The sequence below is a fragment of the Sceloporus undulatus genome, chromosome 1 (genome assembly GCF_019175285.1).
Source record: "Sceloporus undulatus isolate JIND9_A2432 ecotype Alabama chromosome 1, SceUnd_v1.1, whole genome shotgun sequence".
NCBI classification, from domain to species: Eukaryota; Metazoa; Chordata; class Lepidosauria; order Squamata; family Phrynosomatidae; genus Sceloporus; species Sceloporus undulatus.
The window spans coordinates 267274192-267289864 of NC_056522.1; the positions used below are offsets into that span (position 1 = coordinate 267274192).

Sequence of the window (15673 nt, forward strand, 5' to 3'; positions counted from 1 at the left end):
ATTATTATTATTATTATTATTATTATTATTATTATTATTATTATTATTATTGTAGAGTTCCTCTTTTGCTAAGGAAGGAAAATCCTCCCTTCCTTGTCATCTTTGTTGAATAGGCTTCTGGAAACTTCACTTCTGTTCCCTCTATTGCTTATTCCCATTCTTGTAATTCCACACAAAGTACTATATTTCAGCTGTTTTAGTAAATTCCCCTAAAAACACTACTTTTTTGTATGTGGCCACAATTTACCACTTTCCTGACCAGCACAAGGGTACCAAATTTGCTGTAAGACAGCATGATTATTATTAGAACTTTTTCTTTGAAACATCTGTATTGTTTTGCAATATACTGACTGGAAGAAAAAACTTAATGTAAATATGTCAGTTTGGATGTCATAGCAATTTATTGATAACGAAAGCTAAGAGGTGAAGGAAGAAATCTATAGAAAATGCAGGTGCTAAAGGTGAATGCTTGAATTTAAAGTATAAGCACACATTACACATACATATAAAAGTGACCATTGCATTAAACCTTTTTCTTCCCTATAAATGAGGGCCTGAATGTCTTAACAAATCTTGCCAAGAAAACCCGATGACAGGCTTGCCTTAGGGCTGCCATGAGGAAACAACTTGAAAGTACACAGCAACAACAAAAATTTACTCAAAGCTATTATGACCATCTTGAAACTGATATTAGAATTAAATGAATTAAGCTAGAAAATAAAAATAGATGGAGTCATAAGAAAGTATGTTGGTGTAAAAAGTCATTTGGATAACTGTATTTGGGCAGGTACTGATAGGAAGGAGGTTAGAATGAATGTAGGTTTGTGACAACATACAAGTAAGTGATAGTTAGGGTTGCCATACCTCCGGACCTCGAAACCGGGGGAAATGTAGGACAAAATTTTCAAATGTAGGACACAGAAACATGTGTCCTACATTTGAAAATTTTGTCCTACATTTTCCCTCACCGCTTGGGCTCCGCTCCCCACCGCGATCGCAGCGAGGCCCAGGGCCCAGGCGGGGAGGGAAAGCCTCCCTGAGTGAAGGATTCCCTCCCCGCCTGGGCCCCGGGCCTCGCTGTGATCACAGCGGGGAGTGGAGGCCAAGCGGCAAGGGAAAGCCTCCCTCAACTTGCCACATCCTGCCCAGGGGCGGGGGCAATCACGGGGGCGGGGGCAAACCGGGGCGGGACCGTGCGGACTTGCCCCAAATCGGGAAAGTCCCGCCCCCAGGCGGGATATGGCAAGTCTAGTGATAGTGGTGGTATGAGCAAGTAGGACAGAGGTTTGATGTGTGTAAAGGCAGAGATGTTAGTGTGGGAGGAAGAATGATGGAAGAGATTATGAAAAAGGAACTGCAGGAAGAATACAGAAGGCTCAAGGAACAATGTCTGGTGCACATTGGAACAGATGGGGATTTCTGAATGAGAAGTTATGTCAGTATTGGTATCAAATATATACAGTATGTGGAATTTTTATATGTTTTGTATGTTTAGCATGTTTGCATATAGTATGATGTGTTTTATATACAGTACTTAATAAAATTTATATTTTTTTTTTAAAAAAGAAGTTGACTTTTGTGGTAAAGGGTGGAAATCATCTTTACACCTAACTTAAGCTACATTAGGCCATGAAAAAAGCACTATGACTAAATTCAACTCAAACCTGGATGTTATGAAGTAGAAACCTCAGAGCAATAGAACCATTACTTCCAAAGTGCAAAAGCACCCAAATACACCATTTTAAAGCACTTTGTACTTTACAAGCACTTGTGTGAAAGGGATCTAAGAGTCCAAGTAGACTACAAGTTGAACATGAGTCAACAGTGCGATGCGGCAGCTCTAGATCAAGGGAAGTAATAGTGCCACTCTATTCTGCTTTGGTCAGAATTCCCACCTGGAATATTGTGTCCAGTTCTGGGCACCACAATTCAAAAAGGAAATTGAAAAACTGGAGCATGTCCAAAGGAGGGCGACTAAAATGGTGAAGGGTCTGGAAACCATGCCCTATGAGGAACGACTTAGGGAGCTGGGGATGTTTAGTCTGGAGAAGATAAGGTTAAGAGGTGATACGATAGCCCTGTTTAAATACTTGAAGAGATGTCATATTGAGGGGGGAATTGTTTTCTGCTGCTACAGAGATTAGAACCCAGAACAATGGATGCAAACTGCAGCAAAAGAGATTACACCTCAACATTAGGAGAAAATTTCTGACAGTAAGGGCTGTTTGACAGTGGAGCACACACTCCCTCGGAGTGTAGTGGAATCTCTCTCCTTGGAGGTCTTTAAATAGAGGCTGGATGGCCATCTGCTTTGATTGAGAGTTCCTGCATGGCAGGGGGTTGGACTGGATGGCCCTTATGGTCTCTTCCAACTCTATGATTCTGTGATTCTTTTCTTTTACACAACCTGTCTGTCAAATAGGTTATCATTCTGCACATAATTCAGGTTCAAGTTTACCATACAATATTAAATCCTAGATCATTTATTGCAATTCATCAAAATAATTGCCATTGCTAGGTTGCTTTCCTATTTTATATTAACAATGCAATAGGAAATGAAGGGGGAGCTCTGCTTACTTTGGAAGGAAGACTATGGAATAAGTACATTTAATTTGTCTGTTTTAAAAAACAGATTTCCTATATTTCAACGGCAAGTTAGTTATTTTTTGTTGTTGTGTATCTCCAAGTCATTTTTTTTTTTTATTTGTCGAGATCGTAAGGTGAACCTATCACAGGGTTTTCTTGTTCAGGTTATTCTTCAGAGGAGGTTTGTCATTGCCATCCTCTGAGGCTGAGAGAGTGTGACTTGCCCAAGGTCATCCAGTGGGTTTTTATGCTCAACTGAAGAATCAAACCCTGATCTCCAGAGTCTCACACTCTGCAACGCTCAAACCACTACACCATGCTAGTTAGCTATACGAAGGGATTCAATTCCTTACACTCTTTCCCCAGCAAAACAAGTCAACTTTAAGAGAATCAATTATACAGTGTGCCCGCGTTATATGTGGGCGCACTGTATGCGGTCTTGAGCGTATGCACTCAAGCTGCGGGTAACGCGCGGGGTGCAAGGGGTGGTGCGTCCCATCCAATTGAACGGGCGCGCGCACCTGTGGGGCCCCATGCCCCGCTGCTGCGCACGAGCCCCATTGTTTCCAATGGGGCTTGAACATAGACGGAATTCGCCTTATGCAGGGGGAGGTCCAGAACGGATCCCCCGCATAAGGCGAGGGCCGACTGTACAACCATGGCAAGACTGGTTATTAACTAGCAATAAAATGAAAAACATTTCTGCAATGGTATTGTACTTTAGATTTAGGACTCAATTTCATTTGTTCAAATGCAAATGTTTAATACAGATTTCATTAATTGTCTTGAAATTAGACCATGAAATGATCAGACAGTTCCTTTCATAATCATGCTACTTCTTTTTGCATCCTCCAAAAGGAACTAGACGGTAACAAAATATTATTATCACATCACATTTAGGGTGTTCCTCCTCAATGTCTAACAAAACATGAGGACCATAGAAAACAGAAGGACCACTCTCCCTTTCAGTGAATATCTAAGTGCAGATCAGTAAAGAAAGAAGTGGCTATTGCAGAATGTAAAGTGTTACTTCTAACATCAGAATGTATCCAAGTTCCCATTCAGATTCCTTTTTGTAAACAACACAGCAATCTAGGATTATTTTTGAAAGAAACCATTTCACTGTATGTAACTTTTAAAAATCCTTTGAGATGTTTGGGAAGCTGATATGAGGCTAGCCAAAAGGAAAATGGGGGTTGATGTGCAGACAGTTTCCTTCAATTGTTCTCATACTATTAAGTTAATTTCCTAGTGCACCAGCTCCTAAGCATTATGTATACAAGTACCCCAAAAGTTTCCTATACAATGTGTGATAGTTATCATTTCAATTTTAAAAAACAGGTAGTCAGCCACCTATGACTCAGCTTCCTTGCTTGTCTATAGTCGGAGCAGGAAGAATGATAGCATTTCCTACAGTTAGTTTACAATACTTCTTTGGACCTTTATAATTTAACATTTCACTTACAAACTGGTGTGAGAAAATTATGTTCTACTGATATGAAACACTTTGCCAATATTAATCTGGGTTGAAAGCTTCAAGTTGAACTGCAGCTGTACATCAGTTTCATAATGAAAACACTGCATGTCCATTGTACAAACAATGACATCTATTTCTTTCTCACCCCTTTGTTTTTACAGTCAGTTCCTAGCCCTCAATCAGAGTCTACGCCACATGAAATTTTAAGACTCAGAACACCAAGATACATAGGAACAACAGCACCTGAAAGGGCAAAGCTTTTAATAATCAATATTGTAGTTGTGTGTCTTCATTTCCGACAACCCTTGCACTAAAACAATACCAGGAATTTAAAATGTCTGATAAAATCAAGGGGCCTTTAACATGGAAAAGAGAAAGAAGACACCTGACAAACCTCCCTGAGGGAAGCATCCCACAGCCAGGACATAGAGGAAGATGGCTCCCCTCACCTCAGATGGAAGCAGCAGCCAGGGAATGGTACAAACAACATAGCAGATGTTGATCTTTCAGGTACCTATGGCTCAGACCATTTAGGGGTTTATAAGGCAAGTACCAGCACATATAAAGCTGTGTACATATTTTCTTGCTGTGTCCCTTTTAAGTCATTTTGGACTTACTGCAACCCTAAAGTCAATATATTTCTATTTGATTGGGGAAGGGGGCAGGTTAAGTGGGAGATTCAGACCTTGTTCTCCAGAGCAGTAGTCTTCCATTCAAGCCACTACACCATGCTGGCTCTCATGTAAATATACAGACATGCATATTTACATGTTACACATGCATGCACACACACACACACACACACACACACACACACACACATTTAATTGCCTCTCTATGTAAACACAACACAAAATCTATTATCCATGTTTCCTACAGGTAAACTAAAATAATGTAAATATCCAGGGGACACTCAGGATATGGTAAGAGTTACAAGATTATCTGTACCAGGTAACATTTTCTAAAATGTTAAAGCTACAATTAAAGGCTCAGAAGAGCAAATCTAGCAGCATGGAAAGTTAGTCTAGGTTTCCCTCAGCTACCTTCTACTGTAGAATGATTTGAGGAATCAACTTGGTCCATCTCTAAGCACAGCTGAGAACTGTGATTGTGATAGTAGTCACCACTGGCTGTCATGTAGAAGTAAGGAGGTTGGTGTTCAAACCCCTAATCAACCATGAGTTCTCTGGGTGAACATGTGCCTCTTGCTATCTGTTGGCACAATGTATTTCACATAGGTATTGAGAAGATAGCTTGAGAGGCTAGGAGGGAAAAGAGCCATTTTCTATTTATGCAGAATTTATTCTTGAAGAATAGTGCACACTAGTATTTTTTTAAGCAACAGGAAAATTAGATGCAGTACTGCCTCCTGTTTAATCACAAACAGCAGGATGATTACTGAGTGACTATTGCTCAATGTGGACTGATTCCAGGCCATCTGTATGAAACTGCAGGCAGGACATTCTACCCTGCTTCCAGCATGGGCACAGTGGTGCCAGCCACCTCAGTGTCAAGGGTGGGGGGGAGGCACTGTTGTTTTCTGTATTTCTGTTGCTTTATTCTGGCAGCATGCAGTGGCCTTATGCTTGCCAAGCTCATTACCACTGTAAAATGTTCCCAATTATGAGAAGAGAGAAAAGTATGGGGGGGAGGAGCAGGGCAAGAAAAACCAAGTTTGCAAACAAAGCTCAGAGATTAGCCTCACTTCCGAGCAACCTGAGACGAACAATCTGACTGTGTTTTTGGGAGAGAACATGCCCTCTCAACAGCTGAATCTGGCAATTATAGCTACTTCTTCCATAGCTGTGTTTTCTTTACTGAAGGACAGAATACTTCACAGTGCCTTTATGTATATACTAAAATGATTCAGTTACACCCTGCTGAGGAAGTATTTGCACTTGCTTCACCTCAGCTTTAAGATTACCAGCACTACAAGGCTCATTGCTTATAATCTCACCATACATTTAACAAATGTTATGAGCAACCTACTTCAAAAAACTAGACAAAATCCTAAAGTGTAAAGATAAAAAGCTGAACACTAAAGTTAGAATCATCCAAGCCATTGTATTCCTCATTACCATGTATAGATGTGAGAGCTGGACAGTGAAGAAAGCAGATAGGAAGAAAATTAATTTGAGATGTGGTGCTGGAGCAGAGTGCTGAGATACCATGGATGGCCCAAAAGACAAACAATTGTGTCCTAGAAAAAAAATCAAACTGGAATTCTCTCTGGAAACCAAGATGACTTGATTGAGGCTGTCGTACTTGAGACACAGCATGAGAAGGCACAACTCATTACAAAAGACAATGATGCTGGGGAAGGTAGAGGGCCACAGAAAGAGAGGAAGACTGCATGCCAGATGGATAAACTCAATCAGAGAAGCCATGGGCCTGAACCTGCAGGACCTAAACAGACCAGCTGAGGACAGGGAGGCTTGGAAATGTCTCATTCACAGGGTTGCCATGAGTCCAGGTCAACATAAAAGCAGCCAACAACAACCAAATTGCTCCTTGCCTCCAAATGGGAGGAAAAAACAGACACATCTTGTTACAAAAAGAATAAATCTTGGACTCATTAACATCAGAAAAAGAATATAATATAAATTAGTGAAGAGATCCAGGACATCAATCATGGAAGCCAGGTGGAGAGCATCTGGGTAAAAATTAAAGGGGAGGGAAACAACAAGGATGTTACGGTGGGAGTCTACTACAGACCCCCAAGTCAGACTGAGGAATTGGATGATATCTTTCTAGAACAGATGACCACACAGTCAGAAAAGAGAGATGTAGTAGTGATGGGCGACTTCAACCATCCTGATATTTGTTGGAAGTCAAACTCAGCAAAATCCTCAAGGCCTAGCAAATTCCTCACTTGCCTGGAAGACAATTTCATGGTCCAAAAGGTGGAAGAGGCAACAAGGGGGTCAGCTATTTTAGATCTGATCCTAACCAACAAGGATGACTTGGTTAATGGGGTGCAAGTGGTGGGATCATTAGGTGGAAGTGACCATGTTCTCCTGGAGTTTGTAATACAGTGGAAAGGAGAAGCCAGGCATAGTCAGACACGCATCCTAGACTTTAGGAGAGCGGATTTCAGTAAACTTAGAGAAGTACAGTGGTACCCCGGGATACGAAATACCCAGGTTACGAAATTTCCGGGATACGAAAAAATCCCATAGGAAATAATTGTTCCGGGTTACGAATGTTTTTTCGGGTTACGAAAAAAATTTTGGTGCTTTTTTCGGCTTTTTCGCACCAAATCGCGGCTTTTCCCCATTAGCGCCTATGGAGTTTCGGCTTGCGAAAGCCTTTCGGGTTACGAAAGCGGCGGCGGAACGAATTACTTTCGTAACCCGGGGCACCACTGTATTGAGGGCAATTCCATGGTCAGAAATACTAAAAGATAAAGGAGTTCAGGACGGATGGGAGTTTCTCAAAAGGGAGATACTGAAGGCACAATTTCAAACAGTTCCAGTGAGAAAGAAAAACGGGAGGTGTCTCAAGAAACCAGGATGGATGACTAAAGAACTTTCAACCGAGCTAAGTTTGAAACGGAACATGTATAAGAAATGGAAAAAGGGGGAAATCACAAAAAAGGAATTCAAAGAAATAGCAGGCATGTGTAGGGGTAAAGTCAGAAAAGCTAAAGCGCAGAATGAACTCAGGCTTGCTAGAGAGGTTAAGAAGAATAAAAAGGGCTTTTTTGGATATGTCCGCAGCAAAAAGAAGAAGGAAACGGTAGGGCCACTGCGTGGAGAAGATGGCAAAATGCTAACAGAAGACAGAGAAAAGGCAGAATTACTCAACACCTTCTTTGCCTCAGTCTTCTCAGAAAAGGCAAAGGGTGCTCAACCTGAGGATAATGGAGCAGAGGACAGAATAGGGGAATTTCAGCACAGAATAAGTAAAGAGATAGTAGAGGAACACCTTATTAATCTAAATGAATTTAAGTCTCCGGGACCAGATGAACTCCATCCAAGGGTATTAAAAGAACTGGCAAATGTAATATCGGAGCCATTGGCAATAATCTTTGAAAACTCCTGGAGAACAGGAGAGATCCCAGCAGACTGGCGGAGGGCAAACGTTGTCCCCATGTTCAAAAAGGGGAAAAAAGAGGATCCCAACAATTATCGTCCAGTTAGTCTGACATCAGTACTAGGAAAGATTCTGGAGCAGATCATTAAACAGAGAGTCTGTGAACATCTAGAAGCCAATGCCATAATCACAAAAAGTCAACATGGGTTTCAGAGAAACAAGTCAAGCCAGACAAATCTAATCTCTTTCTTTGATAAAATTACCAGCTTGGTAGATGAAGGGAATGCTGTGGATATAGTATATCTTGATTTCACTAAGGCCTTTGACAAAGTTCCCCATGACATTCTTGCAAACAAGCTTGTAAAATGTGGGCTAGACAAAGGAACTGTTAAATGGATCTGTAATTGGTTGACCGGCCGAACCCAAAGGGTGCTCAACAATGGCTCCTTTTCATCCTGGAGAGAAGTGACCAGTGGGGTCCCACAGGGCTCTGTCGTGGGCCCAGTGCTATTCAACATCTTTATCAATGACCTGGATGACAGAATTGGGAGCATACTTATCAAATTTGCAGATGATACCAAATTAGGGGGAATAGCTAATACCCCAGAGCTCAGGATCAAGATTCAAAATGACCTGAATAGACTAGATAGCTGGGCCAAAGCTAACAAAATGAAATTCAACACAGAGAAATGTAAGGTATTGCACTTAGGGCGGAAAAATAAAATGCACAGATATAGGATGGGTGACACCTGGCTGAATGAAACTACGTGTGAAAGGGATCTAGGAGTCCAAGTAGACCACAAGTTGAACATGAGTGAACAGTGTGATGCGGCAGCTAAAAAGGCCAATGCTATTTTAGGCTGCATCAATAGAAGTATAGTGTCTAGATCAAGAGAAGTAATAGTGCCACTGTATTCTGCTCTGGTCAGGCCCCACCTAGAATATTGTGTCCAGTTCTGGGCGCCACAATTCAGAAAGGACATTGAGAAACTGGAGCGTGTCCAAAGGAGGGTGACAAAAATGGTGAAGGGTCTGGAAACCATGCCCTATGAGGAAAGACTTAGGGAGCTGGGGATGTTCAGCCTGGAGAAAAGAAGGTTAAGAGGTGATATGATCGCCCTGTTTAAATATTTGAAAGGATGTCATGTTGAAGAGGGAGCAAGCTTGTTTTCTGCTGCTCCAGAGAACAGGACCCGGAACAATGGATGCAAGCTACAGGAAAAGAGATTCCACCTGAACATTAGGAGGAACTTCCTGACAGTAAGGGCTGTTCGACAATGGAATGCACTCCCTCGGAAGGTGATAGAGTCTCCTTCCTTGGAGGTCTTTAAACAGAGGCTGGATGGCCATCTGTCAGGGATGCTTTGATTTGGATTTCCTGCATGGCAGTGGGTTGGACTGGATGGCCCTAGTGGTCTCTTCCAACTCTATGATTCTATGATTCTATGATTCTAGATATTTCACAAAGAGACCATAAAAAGCACATGATGCTATAATTTGAATGCTACATTTTCTAAACTTCTGTCAGTTTCAGTAGAATGTAATGTGTCAATTCTGGATACGCAGTCACTAAACATGAGAAAAGCAGAAATGCATTCCATGGACTGTTCTGCTGGTATTTATCTGTTCTGGAGGCCATGCTCCCAAACAGCTGTAGTCTAAAGGCACCCAATGCAGAACCTTACCAAAGCTAAGCAGATCACTGCTCGGATACGCATGTGTGCATCAACCTGAGTTATTTGAAGGATACTGGTGTAAAATAATAAGTGCACATTTTCACTAGAAGTGCAAGGATAACCATGTTGACCATAAGGCAAATTTCAAAGTTTCTAAGGTCAGTAGGAACATGCTGAGTATCTATTTAAATTTCATTGACTAAAGACAGCAACAATATGAGGAGGATAAAACACATGAGGTTTAGTGGAGATAAATTAACAGCAGTTGTCCCATATTATCATCTTAAAGTTATCATCACTTATTAAATTCCTTAACTCCCTTAATATTCAAAAGAGGTTGTGAAGCACTGTTGTTGCTGTTAACTGCCATCAACTCAACTTCCAAACCCATGAATGAGTGACCTACAAATCACCCTATCATCAACAGCACTGCTCAAGCTGTGGCTTCCTTCATTAAGTCTATCCATCTGCAGTGCCGTCTCCCTCTTTTCCTACTGCCTACTACCTTACCAAACATTATTGTCTTTTCTAGTGAGTCGTGCCTTACTAGAGAGTATAACACACTCAGTTTAGTCATCTTGGCTTCCAGTGTTCAAGTTTGATTTGCTCTAAGATTCATTTACTTGTCTTTTTAGCAGTCCACAGTATCTGTAGAACTCTTTTAGCACCGCATTTCAAATAAGTTGATTTTCTTTCTATCAGCTTTCTTCACTGTCCAGTTTTTACAACCATACCATTGAAATGGGAAATATGATGGCATTGACCATCCTAACTTTAGTATTCAATGATACACTTTTAGGTATATATGAGTATACCTATGATATATCATATATAGAATCATAGAATCATAGAAACATAGGGTTGGAAGAGACCACACGGGCCATCCAGTCCAACCCCCTGCCATGCAGGAAGTCCAAATCAAAGCATCCCTGACAGATGGCCATCCAGCCTCTGCTCAGGATCTTGTCTAGTTCCTTCATAGCTTTCCTTGCAAGACCTCGTCTTCTAACTTCTTGATTGCAGTCTCCATTCTCATTAGTGACTGAGCCAATGTATGGAAAATCTTGAACTATTTCAATGTCTTCATTGTCTATTTTAAAGTTATGTAAATCATCTATGGTCATTATTTTTGTTTTCTTAATGTTCAACTGCAAACTTGCCTTTACACTTTCTTCAGTAATTGTTCCAAGACTTTACTATTTTCGGCTTGTAATACGGTGTCATCTGTATATCTTGAATTGATGATTTTTTCTTCCTGTTTTAGATATGGTATGTTCAGCATACAAATCAAACAGGGTAAGAAGTTGCAGCCTTGCCTGACCTCCTTGCCAAATGAAGCCCACCCTGTTTCTCTTGATTCAGTCCTTATAGTAGCCTCTTGTTAGAAGAGGGTATTGAACAGTAGAAACTTCCTTCCCAGACAAAAGACACATTTACTTTGCACTGTTCAACTAAGATCCCACATATCCTGATCATTTCAGCAAGACACCAGCCTGATCAATGCTAAATACGCAACACCATCATAAAGCCAACATGAGACTGTAGGAATTCTATACTGAAGATTGTAATTTGGAGGCACCCTGCTGCAGAGTCACAAACTAAAACTTTCAAAAACATGTTGATTCACTGTTTCTTTTACCTTTTAGTTTAATTCTTTAACAGGGCAGATTTCCAAGACAAATTATCAATTATGGCTTAATCTACTGCAATAGCTACTAGCTCCTTCCCCTGCCACTCCAGCCATGCAGCAGTATACAGAACAGAAACAGCTGCTTCAGATAAACCTATCATAACGCCTTTTATATTAGACTCTCTCTCTCTCTCTCTCTCTCTCTCTGGATTTTCTTCGCAAACGAAGATTCAGGAAGGACTTTATATTACACTAGAGAGCTGTGAAACCATCACAGTACACTTAAGTGCTGTAATGAGTATATTGATGGACAGCCTGGGGGACCAAAAAAAAGAGAGAGAGAGAGAGAAGTCCAAAATGTTTAACAGTGACCAAGGAAATTACTCCTGAATGTGTGTAGAATAAGTTTAATTTGAACAAACCAAGAAATTTATTCATAGGAACAGCTTTTCTATGTTCTAAATAGATCTGTTCTACAAGTTATACTTTTAAGTTCCTAGAAAAGGGATGGAAAAAATAGGCTACTCCACATGGCTTTTAAAGCAAAACAAGTACTGTACTAAGAAACTACTGCTGTCTGGGGACCTCTCCCACAAAAGACAGCATATCCCACTAAAAAAATTAGCAGCCAAAGATACTATAGTAATGGGAGACGAGGAGATCAACTGAGGGAAAGTGAAAACTAATTAGCTCTCCCTCTCTGCAGACTCAGTAATGCTGATGACATATCTGCAATCCCCTTCACCCTAAAAATGTTGTAAATGAATGCCATAAAGAGCATTCCAACCTGGGCTGTAAATCCTATTCAGGAGAAATGAGAGATGTAAATCTCTCCTAGATATGCCCACCAAAGTATCAGGTAGTGCACCAGACACAATTTGAGCAGCAGAAATGTGGAGTGGTTATAATCTGTAAGGAGTCCATTTCTCTAGTCATTTAGCTATCCAGCCATGAACTACTTGTTAGTGTCTTTGTTTGTCATTGAAAACCCAGGATAGGACTAGCACTCTGCTAGTGTACCATGCATTTATTCTCTTCCCAATCCCAACTTACAGAGGGTAGCCTTAAAAGTGATGTTGAAGATCCCAACTCTTTAAGTCTTAGATTTAAACATACTTCCTGAAGTTGCTCTGTGTGAAGTAGCTCAAGGATTTATTGCTTTCATGACACCCAAGGACTGTTCCAAATTGTATCTAGTCCAACATATGAGGCATGAGATATTTTGGGTCCACTCTTCTATAGTGGAGTGGAATAAAAAGATGTGGTGGCAGAAAGCCAATGATGACTCTTCTCATGGCTAAATCAATGTGATCCAATTCTGTTTAAACTGAACCTGAAAGTGAACCAGTGACAGTGGTCATAAGGTCAAAGTACTTATATTAACATGTAATGTTCAAAGTAGTTTGGAATCACATTATTTGATAGGCCACAATAGATTCCCACTAACTTCAAATGAAATGGCATTGGCCACTTTCAGATGGTAAAGCTGATTGCCTTTATTGCAGTGGTTTGCAAGCTGATGTGGCCTGTGGAAAGGCTGCAAGATAAAAAATAATATCTGTACTTGGCCTGTTTATTTTTTTTATGATTATGAAATGAGATAACAATGCCCTGCTCCATTATTTTAATAAAATGGCACAGGGCTGGCACTGAAATATAATATATAAAAACCCTATCTATGGAAAAGAGAGTCAGCATAGTGTAGTGGGGACTACAATTCTACATAACAGAGTTCAAATCCACACTCACCCATGGAAACCCCAAGTGAGATACCCAAGGTAAGTCACTCTGTCTCAGCTTCAGAAAAGGCAAAGGCAAATCACTTCTGAATAAATCTTGCCCCTCTCCTCCCCCTGTCAAAAAGAAACCCAGGACCTTAGTGTTGCCATAAGGCCAGAAACATTTGAAGGCACACAACATTTTCTATGGAAAAAAAGTTTCTTACATAATTTCTTCTAACTACCAGAAATTTCCCAACGATCAGGTCAGGAGGGGACTTTGTGAACTACTGCTGGAGTCTATTAGCTTTTGGTATGTTTACCAAAGGACAAAACACAGTGTGTTGATGATAAACAGCAAGTTCAAAAAAAGACCAAGGCAACATTTTTGTTGGCTCTTGTGTTGTAGCAAGTGCCATAACAGAACCTGAGCTGGATGTACTGACATTTTAAAAATAGAATCATTTATTTTTAACTCAGAAGATACTGTAATGCCATGCAAATATTTGCTTCTGTCCCAAATATTAATCATATTAATCAAAAATAGCCTCTTTCAGTCAGTACTGCACAACTATAGATAGTGTCAAGGTTTGCATAAGATACAGATATCATTCTCTAAGTACTATACAACATATTTAATAATAGGAAACGTATTCTCCATACATCGAAGCTACTCATTTTCTCGCAAGACTAGTTTTCACATCAAAGAAGAGAGGTTTTTCAGATATGATCTACTCTGTTTTAACAATGTTTTCTACTTTGCTGTTAGATATTTGCCAAAGGAAAAGCAAAGATCTCCTAGATTTGTCTACTGCACCAAAAGGGATGCAATTTCTAAAATCAGAGAAAAAATAGCAAAACAGGTAGTCTAAAAAAATACAAAATGGGGGAGATGGGGCAAGTGCAATTAAATGGATCACAAATTGATTAAATGTTCATATTTACATGAGGGTTTGCTTAAGTTTGCTTGTGGACAAATCCTCCCTTATTGCCTTTAATTGGACTGACAAAACCACAATTTCACGACTCACTTCCAGTGTGTGATGGAGCTCATACAGTTCTACAAACAAGTTGCAACATGCTTCATAACTGCATACCAGTGCTGATAACGACAGCATGATACGACCACTCAAATTAGTTTGTGAAAGTCAACCTGGGAATGAAACCAAGTTAGTGCATGTTCTGCATCAACATTACTTTAATCATTCCTTTGTCAGTACCTCCCCATTCACCAAACCTCCTAGTTACTTTTACAACTCCATTAAATTCAGGCTTCTACAATGTCACTTGCTGCTACCTACACAAAGTAAAATTAGTCTTCTAAAAAGGAGCTTTTGCAGACTGAAAGATAACTATGTTCCTTCCCCACATACATAGGTTAAGCTACTAATATACCCAAATGAGTGCTGTAAATATTTGCAACATTGCTTTTGTTTAAAGACGATTTTACTTTTAATGTTAGAACCACCTACAGGGAAACTGATTCATAAGCAATATGACAGAAGGTAACCAATAAATCTAACATACACAAAATTGTACAAACCTAAATAGAAGAAAACCTAAAATAGTGGGATCATTCATAAGCACTCTCAGAATCCAAATGCCTAAAAAAACTATGTGAGAATGCGGAGCGGTTTTACACTAATTACATGATTAACACAAAGACATTTGCATGAAACATATCAGGAGATACAAGTACAGAAATTTGGCATCACAGATGTTGTGTTAAACTGTTTCCAGTGCAGGCAGGCAATTCCTACCCTTTCCTACAAGTTCTCTTTCAGTGGCACTCACAAACTGGTTTCTGTATCGTCAATGTAAGGTAAGATTTATACATGATATAAAAAATATTGGTATAGAAACGACAGCCCGGGAATTTAATAAAATCATTTTTACAGAAAACCCTAGAAAAATCTCTATGTTTTATATTTTTTTTTCTAAAATTGGAAATGCATGAAGAATATGTTAAGCCTTCTATGATAAAATGGGCTCAGGATCTAAATGAGACCTTTGGAGCAATGGGAAAGAACTTGGTGTAAGAGACTACATTATACAGTATGTATTGATGTAAAAGAAAATTATCATAAGATGCAAAACAGATGGTATTTGACACCCTTGAAACTTGCTGGAATCTATAAGAACCAAAAATCAGATTGCTGAAAATGTGGAAAAGCCCCGAGCTAATTTATACATATGGGGTGGTATTGTGACTGTGTTAAAAAATATTGGACACAAATCCATAAGAAAACGCAACAGATATTAAATTGGCAAGTTAGGTTTGATGCAAAATTATTTTTATTGGGTAGGTTTTCAGATACCAAAACAGGAAAAAATTGTAAAATTGTTGTTCTATATGATTTCTGCTGCCTGTATGGTTTATTCTTCTCAATGGAAGGGGGCTGAATTGCCCACTTAGAAAGAATGGTTGATGAAACTTTTGGACTATATGGAAATGGATAAACTCACCTGTTATGTTAAAGGACTCAATTGGGAGAAGATAAAGAATGTATGGGAACCTTTAATCACTTTTGTTAAAAAGGAAGATAGAGCA

At 39.8% G+C, this 15673-nt stretch overlaps 1 protein-coding gene across 2 annotated transcripts in view; it reads right to left on the reverse strand.

Moving 5' to 3' along the window:
• The window catches only part of MOB2 (MOB kinase activator 2), a 150043-nt gene that overhangs the window by 113479 nt on the left and 20891 nt on the right, over positions 1-15673 (reverse strand). The gene's annotated exons all lie outside the window — the stretch shown is intronic.